Source organism: Furipterus horrens, unplaced genomic scaffold (assembly GCF_987537825.1).
Source record: "Furipterus horrens unplaced genomic scaffold, mFurHor1.1.pri manual_scaffold_12, whole genome shotgun sequence".
NCBI classification, from domain to species: Eukaryota; Metazoa; Chordata; class Mammalia; order Chiroptera; family Furipteridae; genus Furipterus; species Furipterus horrens.
In genome coordinates, this window is record NW_028327182.1 from 96,869,379 (window position 1) to 96,882,634 (window position 13,256).

The 13,256-nt window shown below is 57.0% G+C and overlaps 1 long non-coding RNA gene across 2 annotated transcripts; it reads right to left on the reverse strand.

The window, feature by feature from the left end:
• Positions 1-5,210: 5,210 nt before the first annotated feature.
• LOC149996636 (uncharacterized) lies at positions 5,211-7,339 on the reverse strand. 2 transcript variants are annotated; one of them, XR_016507442.1, is made up of 3 exons: positions 7,306-7,339; positions 6,727-6,818; positions 5,211-5,388 (listed from the first exon to the last, which is right to left on the reverse strand). It is a non-coding gene; the product is annotated as an uncharacterized LOC149996636 (long non-coding RNA). The 2 variants fall into 2 exon arrangements; XR_016507441.1 differs by having other exon boundaries at positions 7,292-7,339.
• Between the last annotated feature and the right edge of the window lie 5,917 nt (positions 7,340-13,256).

Genomic DNA, 13,256 nt, shown 5'->3' on the forward strand with positions numbered 1-13,256 from the left:
GATATAAAACATAGAGAAACGGACAAACTCGTAGAGACAGACAACAGTGTGGTGGTGACCAGAGGGAAGCGGGGCTGGAAGGAGGCGGAAGAAGCTTAAGGGGGTCGAAGATACGGGGACAAAGGGAGACTCGCCTCTGGGTGGTGAGCACACAGTGTAACATACAGACGATTTGGTACAGAATCGTACACTTGGAACTTACGAATCTTATTTTACCAATGTCACCCCAATAAATTTATATTTTTTAAAATTAACAAAAAGGAAAAACAAATACTCTGGGTCCCAAGAGTTTACCATGGTAAGAACTTGTCTAGAATGGATCAACTCTCTTTTAAATAGGTAGCAAAAAAAAGGGGGGGGGGGGCGGGGGACTAAGAGTAAAAAAGGAGAGATTATTTAAACTTGCAAAATCTCACCTCCTTACTTACCTTCTGAAAACGGAGACGCCCTTCCTATTCCTAAACGAGGCGCTGAAGGGGCGCAGCACACGCGATAAACGTGACTAACTGGCCGGCTGGCCGAGACAACTCGGTGTTTAGTTACTGTGTTCTCACGCAGAAAAGCACCAAACCTCACGGTCACAGGCAGAAGCGGGAACCACGTAGAACACGCTGCTTCACCACAAAGGCCTCCCTTTCTGTCCCCCAGAGCGTGGCTCTGTACCCGCGTGTCTACAGACAACACGTTGTCGCGCCGCGCCCGCGCCCCGAATCAACACCTTCCTTAGGGACACTGACTGCTCCTCTCTGGCGGATCGTCCCAAACCCTTCCCCAGGTCGCCTGCCCCCACCGATGTGCGCGGAGGGAAGAGCCGCCACCAGACGCTGCCAGCACTTCCTGTCGCCCCAAGAAGTCACCTCCCGCCATGAGGCTCCTGCTGCTGCTCTTCCTCCTCCTCCTGTGCCTTACGCAGGCAGCGCCAGGTAAAGGCCGACCCGGCCGGTGGGGTGCTGGCGTGGCTGCCCTCGGGGCCTGGAGCGGGGAGGGCCCGAGTGTCCCTTAATCCGAGGGGCACTGAAACACGCCACGGCCCGCTAAAATCGTAGCTGGCAGAGGCGCAGCACGCACAGCGCGCTCCATCTGACGAACAAGGGAGGAGAGACGTGGGGGAGTTAAAGGGGTTTTCCCGAGGTTGCCCGTCCCTCGTCATGGTCATAGATTAACATTTTCCCAGAAAGGAAATTTATTTATTAAACTAAGTATAAAACAAGGAGTACTTTTGAGTATGACCACGACCCGTGCCATACCTGGAACGCACTTACACACACGCACACACACACGCTTCCTGCCTCACCTGTGCGACCTGCTCGCAGGATTTTGCCCTTTGGTCAAAGAAGAGGGCACCATAGGAAGCTTTATTGGCAAACGTGCGGTGTGTATCTCTGATCTAAAGCTCCTTCACCTGTGAAGGGAAGACGCGCGGCCGAGGCCGGCCAGCTGCTTGCCTGAAGGGGCAGGTGTCAGCCACCTGCTGGGCTCTGTGGGCCGCAGGTCACGGTCACGGCCCCGCCTCCGCGCTGCCCACGGAGGGCAGCCCCTGAGAGCGTGGAAGCCAGGGGCGCGCTTGTCTGCCTATAGGGTTACATTGGTTACGGACACTGAAATGTGGACGTCACACCGTTTCCATAAATCATCCAATATTTTTCTTCGTTTATTTTTCTACCGCTTAAAAAAAATGGGGGAGGGGGTCATGCGGACCCTGATTTTCAGATTCCCGGGGTGCAGCATGAATTCGTCGCCTTTATTTCTGTTCTGCTTTCTTTGTCCCCGCCCCTGCCTTTGCAGGACACCGGAGGAGAAGGAAAAACCAGCTCTGTAAAGACACGGGGGGCACCTGCAAACACCAGAAGACGCCCGGCTGCGTCATCCTGCCGGCCGAGTGCGGGGCGCGCAGGAAGCACTGCTGCAGGGTCTAGGCCCCCCCGCACCCCGCGCCCCGCCCCGCGCCCCCCGCTCCCAATAAAAGCTCCACCGCCCACGCGGGCCTGTGTCGCTTCCTTCCGAGAGCACGCGCATCGAGGGGCAGGCCGGTGACCTAGAGGGAACCTGGGAGTTCGAGGTGTGCTCCCGCCACTAACGAGAGAACTGACCTCGGAGAGGCCTCTGCTGTCCCGGGCCTGCGTTTCTGCACCTGCAGCCGTGGACGCTGTTCCCCGAGTCGTCTGCCATCTGCTGCGGGCGTCTGTAAACCTACAGACAGAGGAGAAGGGCACTGAGAGGTGGGGGGTGGGGGGAGGGGGTTGCAGGTGGAAAAGCCACAGAGATGTTCTCCTTTTTCCAGCCCTTAGCGGCTCTTGGGTACCCAGCACCACTGAAGAGACAGGAAACAAGGTGACTGGGAGTCCCCGAGGAGCAGAAAGGCTTCCGCTGGCCCGTAGGCACCAACCCCTGGAGCCGAGCTGTTGCACAGAGAACCGAGACTGGACGGTGTAGTGACTGTTTTCTTCCCCTGCGAGGGCGAATTCCAAGCAGCGAGGTTCTTTTAAAAAACCCCTCCAGCCCAGATGGGGCACCCCGAGCCTTCCGGCTTTTCCCGAAACTCAAATCGCCTTTGAACGGGAAGAGATTTCGGACCGTCAATGAGATTCAGGAAAACACACTGGGGCAGCTGATGGGGACCATGAGAGCCATGTGAGGCCCCAAGGTGCCTGCTCTGAAGGGGACCGAGGCGTCCTTGTCCTGTGTACAGTGTTTCTTGTGTCTTGTATCTTCCTCAGTAAGTGTCTGTTTATCACAGTGTGTGGCTGGATACTTTGTGGACAGGGCTCCTAACACTTGGTAACGTAAGATGTTCGTGAGAGAGAAAACTCTCCGTACGAGTTACAACTTCTTTTTGTAAATCAACAACCATTTCAACATTTAGAAGCTTCTTTCAGTGTGACAGAAAGTGGGTGTACCGGTGCGGCCAGACAGAGAAAAGAAGCCCCGGTGCCTGCGGAGGGGGCAGCGGGTCCCGTGAAGGAGCCAGGACGAGCTCAGGCCCCAGCGTGACGGGGCACCGGAGCCCAGCGGGTGTGGAGCCCGGCGGGCCCGAGCGTGTGGAAGTGAGCGAAGTCTGAGCCCGGAGAAGGGGCCCCGACACCCCCTCCCTGGGCTTGTTCCGCTCCCTCCCCACCTCAGCCACACGGGGGAGTTTACTTCTTGGGAAGAGGTGGTGGATTTGGGGCCCTGGGCGGGGCTAAGGGGCCCCTGAGGCCGTGAGCTGAAACCATGAATTAAGTGAAAATGTGGGAAGCAGAGGTGAGATCACCAGCTTCCTCCCTCCGCTCAGCCCTCGGCCCCGGCGCCCACTCCGGGCCCCCCTGGCCGAGCAGCGTGGGGCAGACAGACGGCTTCTCCTGCGGCCGTCACAGAAGGTCTTAGCTCTTACAGCGACGGGCTGTGTGTCTGCAGCATGGACGTCACTGGCTCGGGGAGGCTGCTGATGGCCCCGCCACGGGAAATGTGTGGCCTTCCCACGTCTCATCACGGAGGGGGGGACCTGCGGCTGGGACGGGGGCCTTTGGGTCCATTCTGATCGTTACAACCCCTTGAACTCCCAGATCTTAGCCTCCCTTGTTGATAGAAGCCTCCCCTCCTCCAGAGAAGGGTGTGGGCCTCCTCTTATCCAAGGCGCGCAGTGACCTCGCCTGGGGGCGACCCTCCGGGCTGTCTCCGAAGGCATACCTTGTCGGTGCGTCAGCGCTTCTGGACGGAGCAGGACAACGACCCGAAAGGCAGCGGGAGGCCTCGCCGTGAAGACGCACTGTGCGCATCAGAAGAACTGCGAGGCTGTGCAAACGGTGACCCAATAATACGTGTTCTACTTCACCCTGAGAGTGTCGGAATAGGCCGCAGTGCAGGCGTATGCCGTCAGTGGTTCCGGCTGAGGGAACGTAGCTCAGCTGCCAGGAGCGCCTTGGAGAGACGCTTGGTCGCCTTCAACGCCAAGTCAGGGACACGTTAAAGAAAGTTGAGGTGTCAGGATATCTGAAACCGGGAGGAATGTTGGGGTTGATCTATGACATATGACCACAGAGGTATGTTCTGACAGACCCCTGCCAGCCCCCCCGGGGACATTCCCTTCACAGACAAAGGCACTAAGCATTCATTAGTGAGGGGAGCCCCAGATGTGTGAAAAGTTCTGTGCGTGTCCTCTGTATTCTGGGGGTGACAGGGAAATCCCACCGTGGATGTCACTGAGGAGGTTACACCCCCAAAGACCAAACGGCAATATTTAATGGCCTGGATAACGTATTACTCTAAGAAGCCTGATTAATTAATTACTGATTCACTAAGTCCAATAAACCTGATTAGTTATTGTTAGATGTGGCCGTTGCTCTATAGACATCAGGGTTGGCACGGGTGTGAGGGGAGCTTTAAGCCCAGAGACCTTTGGGAGGCGTTGCTGGAATGGGCATAGGAGGGCGGTTTCCCGGAATGGCGGCAGGTGAGCTCCTCTGGGCTGCGTCCCAACCTGCCGGCCTCCTTGGCCTCCCCACCTTCTCTTTCCTTCTCCTCTGATGCGCCTCAGTCCCTGCCGGAAGCCTGGCCTGGGGAGCTTCTGCTCCTAATGTCACACGTCACCATCCCCGTTCGTGATCTCTCCTCTAAACTCCGGGCCAGCACCTCGCTCCCGAACTCCCCGTCGCCCAGCGCGTCAGGCTCAGCCGCAACCTCCTCCTCCTCAGTTTCCACCCCCGAGGACCAGCCCCTCGGGCTTCTCCTCCCCAGTATCTTTCAAGTCACTAACCTCCAAGTCCTGTCTCTGGCCACGTCTCAACTCCTGCCCTCTCACCTCAAGCATTTACCCTTCAGTTCTTGCATCAAATCCTGAAGGGCCTTGAAAATTCCTCAGCGTGTCCCTGTCCCTTAAACAATAAAGGGACATTTTCTTGAGCGTCTAAAGCCCTCCGCCCGTGGGCCGTACGCCTAAGGTGAAGGCAGTCGTGTGTGACCTGGGGCCCTTCCTACTTAGTTCTTAGGCTTCCTGCCCTTTCCCTGGCTGCTGCTTCACTCATGTTTTAAGGTCCAGCCCATATTCGCTGGGAAGACATTCTTGATCCCCCCAACTTGGAGAGGAGTTCCGTGTCTGGGCACACCTTCGGAGAGACGAACCCACAGCCCAGCCCCCACTGCAGTTCCCAGCCCGGAGCAGGTAGTAGCAAAGCAAGTGACTCGGTGACTGAAACATTAACTCAGAGCAGACACGTCAAACATGAATGCTTCAGTTTATTTCATGTATGGTCAGTATGTTAGACGTGAATTCTCGGGTTCACTTCGTTCTTCGGCAGCAGAAGCTTCTTCCCGGGCACAAGCCGGGCATGCGTGCACTGCAGTTCCTCTTCCGCCTGAGGCACACGCTTGTGCCCAAGTCACAGAAACGGTACATGGGGCCATGTCTGTAACCTGTAGAAAGAACAGAAATGCTTGTTTGGGGAAGAAAGGCCCAAGCTCCCCGTGCAGGGGGAGAAGTACTTCAGTCCAGCCAGGAAGCCCCACACGTCACTGCTCAGGAGAGAATTCTGCCCCAGGCACCGCCTTGTCCCCACCTCGTCCCTTCTTGTCATTAAATGGGAGGACCATGCCAGTCTCCGAGAGCTGGTCACGGACAGAAATGCTTGTGCTGGTCCTTGGAGGCTGGGATGAGACCCTTCCCATGTCCCCCTGGGGTTGATACGTCACAGACCCTGCGTGTCCCTGCAGACATCTGGCACTGAAGGGTTGTCAGAGAAAGTCCTTTAGAAGCAGACACTGAGATTTTCTGTTTTTATCTTCCTGGGAGAGAATCCCACAGAGACTAGGAGGACACCGCAGCCCCTCGCTTGGGGAAGGAGGAGCTACATACATGTCTATTCACACATGTAAACACACACGATGTGCCCCAAAGTTCTTGAGGAATGTCAGCAGCCCTCTGAAGTGTACCCACATTCCCCAGCTTAGAACCCGTGCCATCAGGATTTAACGGTATATCTTAAAAATAAAATTAAAGAGCTGAGATTCAGGCCTCTAAAGGGAAAGACCCAGCATACTCAGGGGTGCCAGCTGAGGCGAGTGAGGGTTCTAAAAGGGAGGAAGAAATAACCCTTACCTGACGCAAAGCCAGGATGTGTATTAACGTGGAATATTAGAGGAGGGCAGACGGAGGGTGACAAGGACTACGGGGGGTGAGCACAAAGCCGGGACGGCAGGCAGGTGTCACCGTCGCAGGATGACAGGTCGGACCCCCTCGGTGCCCTGCCTGACCCCGTGGGGCTCACCCATACGAGCCACCTTTTCTCCCTCAAGTCCAAGTGTAAAAGCCTGAGCTGTGCTGCAGCACTTGGCACTTCCGTGACACGGTGAGCAGAATATACCTCTGCGTCTCTTCCAAATGCCGCGGTTCTGAGCGTATGGATTGCCACCTTCTACAAAACCTCTACGCTTCGTCTTTTCCTGCTCCTACAGCCACTCATGAAACACAACACCTGTGGAGCGAGGCCAGGGGTACACTAGCAAGCGCCACCCGTAGGTGGGAGCTTCACGCGAGGCGGGTGCGTTGGTCTGGGTGTCACCAGTCAGACAGGAACACAGGCCAGCTTTTCCAGGTCCTGCCCACCGATCCGTGTGGCTTCTCCACGCTCAGGGGCTAACCCAGACTCGAGAAGTCTCCCTCGTCTCGCCGTCCTGGCACGGGCAGGCCCAGCCGGGCCCCAGGGAACCGAGGTCCCCGGGAGAGGGGAGCACTGAGAGAGGAGGGGGGCTCACCTGGCGCCACCTGGGACATGAAGAGCACCACGAACATGAGAAGGTAAAGCAGCTTCATGGGGCCGGTTCCGTGGAGACCTCTTCTGACGCTCCTGGAAAGGAGAAAAGAAATCGCTTATTAGTGTTGGGGAACGAAGACTCGTCCCACGCTTCCTCTGACAGGGCTGATCGGCGCGACTAGCTGGAAGCGAATGTCCCGGGGGGACGAGTGCTGGTTAAACTCCACACCGAACGGTCAACGCCGTGCGACAAAGAACAATGGTGAGCAGCCCTCGGGGCAGGCAGGGCTGGACGGGTTTCTTTCGTCAACCCAGAGACCCTGGGAAGGGCAGCAGTGACACTGACCGTAAAAATAAGGGTGACGACGACCGGTGGACACTCCCTGTTCGCCATGAAAAAGAAGCCGAGAAGACTTTAGGTGACCTCTTTTCCCGTTTACTCTCCGTAACTGGTATTATCGCCCGCTGTTCGCACTCGGGCGCGCACCCACGGTCACGATAGAACGTTCCGTTCTCCGCCAGCGCTTCGTAGAGGGAAGCCCAGGAGGACGGAAGCTGCCACCTACCTCTTAGGACTCACCTCCCAAGGCTCTGCCACCTCCCAAGGCTCCGTTCTGTCCTCAGACCTCTGGAACGCTCCCGAAACCCTTATATACACAGCGGTGGCCGCGTCACTGCGTCACGTGCTCCTCCTGGGGACCGGTCCTGCCCGGTCTGACCAGTGAAATTCGCCTTCCATTCCAGGCTGACCTTGCTGGCTCCAGGCCCCTCCAGATCACAGAGCTGTCTCATGGCTGATAAAGCCTCTTGTCCTTGGCCCCGATGCGGGTACTGAACTGAGCCCCGGGAGGTGAAGCTGGAAAACAAGTCTTCTTCCCAAATCAGGCCTGGTCTTCAGGCAGGGGCTTCACCTGCTGTCTCTGTCCTCTGTCACCGGGGGTGGCTAGATGACCCTAACTTACAATCTCAGGGAGCTGGGGGGTGATATTTCTGTTTTTCCTCACCTGGAAAATCTTGGGCTCCCGTGAAAAATGATGCCCTTCATTCTGAGGGAACCATGAACTTGTCTATTACAAGCCGCTTCAGAAGCGGCTGATGCAATTTCTAGGTAATAGTTGGTTACCACGCTTACGTTGCTATAATCAAGCAGGACCAACCAAGAAGAACACATGGAGGTGATTACTCTGGCCTTCCCACAGCCAGAGGCAGCTTAGTCTTATTTTACACAGGTCCTCCTATTATCCCTACACGCACGCAGAAGGGAAATAAGACTACGGCCACTCAGCACGGTGATCAAGTCCACACGTGGTGAAACCCGAATTAGATTCAGGAACCTGGAACGTAGGAGTTCTTCTCTCCCACGGAACACCATGCTGGTCTCTGTACACGGCGATGGCCTGCTAGAATTCAGTGCCTATCATTTTACATTTTAAAAGAATAGTCCATTGGCTAATAACATTCCATAGATTAGTGAGAACTTAGAAATATGAGGTTCAAAATACAGGCTTCTGTGATAGCAACTAGCTGATTTCAACCTTTACCGTACAGGGGAAGTGCGCAGGAATAAACAAGATTCTATGAAGAGCAACAATCGTGACTTCCGCTCCTGGTTGTTATTCTAATTGACCATAATGCTGAGGCTTAAAATGTGTGGCATTGGTCCAGGGAAAGAAAAAAGTATCAGGCCCCTGAACAGGCCCCTGCAGAACCCGCGAATTATCTGGCACCCCGGGGAAGTCTCCCCCCACCCCCGTGCCATTGTTTTCTGGGTGCACGTTTCCATGGGCACGCCCTGGGCAGAACCGGAGCTTTCCTCTGGTGGGAGGCACGTTCCCATAACTGTTCCTCGGTGTCCTGCCTGTCCCGTGCCCCAGGCACTAGTGACTTCGGTTCTTGGGAGGAAAGAAACGTCTTTGCGCGTCCTCTTGCTTCTGGTATCGCTAAGTGGAGTCCCACAGGTACCCAGGTGGGTTTGGCATAACTAAAAGGGGTGAACCCCTGTGAACAGAGTCTCACTGGAGCGCGAGAGCTCAGCGCACAGGCTGCTGGGCTTCTGTCCCCAAGTGATGGCAAGCTAGTCTTTCCACGGGGGTGTCTGATGGCAGTGGAGGTGACCCCTGTGTCACCTGTGACAGATTAGAGAATTTTTTTTGTAGATCTTTCTGAGCGGCTCAGAATGTCAGTGGACTCCAGCAGGTCCCAGAATCCAGAAAATCCAGAAATACAGGGAACACGAAACTGGAGTTCCGGGAACAGGGCTTTAGTGACATATTTAAAACAATGGCCTCCGAGATGAAAAACATCTACAGCAATTACAGCAGGAATCCGAGCTGGAGAGGATTGCGCAAGCTTCCAGGCAGTGAGGTCAGTGCGCTTGAAAGGTGGGAGGGGCGGGAGCCGCGTCTAACACGGGCAGATGGGATCTGAAGGCCTCGGGCCTCCGTGCCCCGGGATCCGGCTCTCGTCGTAATGGCCCTGACAAGTCCCAGGGACGCTCACGGGGGACAGAGCTGGAGGCTCTGAATAACTACCCACGAACCCCACACAGACGGAGTTGGGGTCTGAAAGTCAACGTTACCGCTTGTGCTGGCCCTATGGGGCCTTCCCTGGACTCCCGTCCCAGGCTGCCCAACGCTGCACAGCCCTCTTCCCCAGCAGGTTCTCTCCAAATTCTTAAAATTTTATTAAATGTCTTGGGGTCACGCTGGTTAATAAGATTATCTAAGCTTCAGGTGTACGATTCTATAATACGTCGCCCGTATATATTGCTTTTTGCTTTTTGCACTTAATGTATTTTGCATTTAATGTATTAAATATTATTTATTTCTGCCCCGGCTGCTGTGGCTCAGTGGATTGAGCGTCGGCCTGCGAGCCAAGTGTCGCTGGTTCGATTCCCAGTCAGGGCACATGACCAGGTTGCACGTCAGGTCCCCAGTTGGGGGCGCGTGAGAGGCAGCCACAGAGTGATGTTTTTCTCCCTCTCTTTCTCCTTTCCCTCTCTCTAAAAATAAAACAAACAGACAAACAAATAAATAAGTTATTGAAAATAAATAAATAAATATTATTTATTTCTATTGTTTTTGTCCTCCATTAGAAGGTCTGCACTATGAAGTAAAAGGTTTGTTTTTTTTTTTCTGTTGCATTCACTGCTCCATAAATAATTTGTTGAGGAAAATGCATGAATGGGAGTTGACATGATTGGTGAATTTTCTCTAGTCCAGCAACACAGGCAGTCAAGTCAGAGTCGCATGTCACGCTACTGAGTCACTGGGACTAGGAGCGTCTGAGCTGGGACCGCAAGCCCCTACAACGTTTGCGCCCGGGGTTCCCACCTCTCCTCTGCCTTCACCCCTGACCACCAGGGCTCCTCCCCCTCCCCTCTGAGATCTGCTCTGCTGTGGCCAGCCAGCACCCCCCGCCGGGATCAAGAAGATAAGGGAGGAAAAAGAAGACTCAGAGGCTTGGGGCTGGAGTTGGGGTTTTCCGGGGACTTTGGAAGAGAGAGCTGTCAGCAAATCTGCGAGTGCTGGGAGGGTCGCGTGGGAAAGCCCAGAAGGCTGGTACCTCACGGTGAAGAAACACAGATAAGAAGATGGGTTACTTTAAAATTACTTGTTGGTTCCTAAATTCCCCTGGCGTTGGCGGTAGACTGCTCTGCCCGAGGACAGGGCCCACTGTGGGCTCTCGGCCCGGACGCCAGGAACGCCCAGACCCTGCGCTCACCCCTGCGCACAGATTCCAGAGGATGACAGTGTCGATGAGGAACGTGGAGAAGCTGACCTCTGTGGTCCGTGTCAGGACGGACTAGCCCCCTGCTCCCCTGCAAACCTACACTGAACCTCCCTTAGCTGCTCACTGGCAGGGACCCCGTCCCACAGCTGGCCGTCATCGCTCCTCGTGACAACGCCAGCCGGGCGCCCTTCCTTCCCGTGGGTGCTTCAGGGTGTGGAAGCACGGAAGCATAACATCTTTTCCCCTTGTCTCCCACCTTCCCGGGCGCCTTGGACCGCGTTCTGCCACCTCCCTCCCCTCCCCCAACGTGCGTGGTTAACTCGCAGAAAGCAATGCTGACCCCTAGGCTGGCCCGTCCCGGAGGCAGGACAGTGACGCAGTGGAGAGGCCACTCAGCGGGTGGCATGCCTGGACAGGAAGAGTGCACAAGGGAGACACAGAACAGTGACACCCAGCCCGGGACTCCAGCTTCGTAACGTGAGCCTGCTGACCTGCGGCTGCGATTCCTTTGGCGGTCACCTGCCTACGGGTGCGCCCCCACCCCCCGGCCTCGGGCTGCCGCAGAGCGCGTTCCCCCCCCCCCCCCCACGGGCCCAGAGCAGCCCCGGGCCCAGCACCGCGCCCGCCCTCACGCCTGGCCCGCTGCACAAATCCCTGCACGTCCACACGCCCGGGACGGCGAAGGGAACCCTAACTTCTTCTCCGCGCAGACAGAGAGTTCTGGAACAGACCGAGGCCTTAGATCACGCGCCTTTTATGGCTGCATCGTCCCGGGGGGGTTGTGGAATCCAGCCGAGTGTTGGTCTCTCCCTCTGGGAAGGGGGGTGGATGGACCAGAGAGGTTCTAAGGATGACAGTGTCATGTGCGTGGACATGCTTTGCGACATGCAAAGCGTAACATAAACTTGTTCTTACAGTTATTTCCCTCCCACTGACTTCCCCTTCACGGAGCACAGCTGCTCCTGTGGTCCATCCCAGTGACAAGCACTCAACGGCACAGGACGTGGGTGTTGTTTGCTCCTGTCTGACATGGGGAGCCGTGCGGCCCCGGCCTCCGTCCCTGGGCTCCTTCCTCAGCGCCCCGCACTCGGCAGCAGACGGCGAAAGCTCGGCAGGCCCGCGGAAGGACTCACAGCCCGGTGTCCCCACTTCAGGCAGACTCCACCCCGAAGGCAGCAGGGCCTCTCAGAACTGAGTGCCCTGGTGCTCCTGCATCAGGAAGACACGTGTGTGTGACAGCGATGTCCCTGAGCACAGCCGGGGGGCTCACCACCGGGGCACCCCCCTGCCTTTCCCAGCCGAGCACCGAGGGCAAGCGGGCTGGTGTCCCAGACTCCGCCCTCTCTTCCCATCACCCTCTCGTCCTGCCTTAAGTTGTCATCGTTGGTGATACAACCTCTGGCCCAATTGTCCTTCCTGCCACGGGAACCACGGGCATTAACTGAAGGGCGGGGAGCGCTCTATCAGTAACCATTGCCCCGCCTCCCTCACCAATGCCCCGCCTCCCTCACCAATTGCCCCACCTGCCTCACCAATGCCCCGCCTCCCTCACCAATTGCCGCGCCTCCCTCACCAATTGCCCCGCCTCCCTCACCAATGCCCCGCCTCCCTCACCAATTGCCCCACCTGCCTCACCAATTGCCCCCCTCCCTCACCAATTGCCCCACCTCCCTCACCAATTGCCCCGCCTCCCTCACCAATTGCCCCGCCTCCCTCACCAATGCCCCGCCTCCCTCACCAATGCCCCGCCTCCCTCACCAATGCCCCGCCTCCCTACCACACAAAACCCATCCCAACTTTCAGTCCCGAGAGACAGAAGCGCCGCCCCTCTAAACTCTCGGTCGTCCTGTGCACTGAGTGGCAGGAGGTCTCCCGCCAGGGCCCACGGGACCTTTGTGTCCACACCGGGTTGTGCTAACCGGGTGATTCAACCGCCCTGGTTCTCAGACCACACAGTTCACTCGCGGGAAAGGGGAGCGAGTAGAAGACTCCTACCCAACAAGACTCGTGATGACAGGAACACACCCAAGTAAAGCGGGGTGCAGAGGGGACCCCAGGGCAGCCGAGCCACGGCTCTGGCTGACCGAGGGGAAGGAACCCAAGGCGATGGCGAGAGCACCGGGGCTGGTATTTCCCGGGCAGCACCTGGCAGACGGTACAGAGAGCAGCCGGGAAGACGGGGGGGGCCTCGCTGTTCCCCGGGGAGGCTCCGGGGACCCGGGGAAGGATCGGGGGACAGCGTCAGGGGCCTGAGGCGCTCTGTCAGAGGCACCTGTCGCTGCCCAGGGACGAGGACGGAGGCTGGCGTGTCCCTGACCGAGACCGTGTTCTCCTGTCGTCACGGGGGAGCCCTTGTCGCCGGGAGCCCTCGCCTGGCGGCCCTGGCATGCCCACGGCACGCGGAGACGCTGTCAGGGCAGCAGAGGCCTCCGCAGGGAGTGGGGGGCCCTGAGTCAGGCTGTCACAGGGGGGCAGGTCGGTCCCTCTCGGGGGAGGAGGCTCATCAGAAAAGGTTCCGAGGCAGCTTGATTGAAAAGCCAGGGCTCCCGGCCAGAAAGCCCAGGATGGCGGCGGGGCCGTTGGGACCTCCCTAGAGAAGCCACGGTCGAGGGAGAAGGGGCTCGCCGTGGGTAGACACTAGTGGGGAGCTTACCTGATTATCCGTAGAATTCGAATGTCCTCACTTGCCTACACTTAAGTCTATTATTTTTCCGATACTATTTACGCATTGGAAAATTCCAGATAATGAAGAAATATAAAAGACAACAGGTTAAAAATAACCCAACTCTTCAATTATAG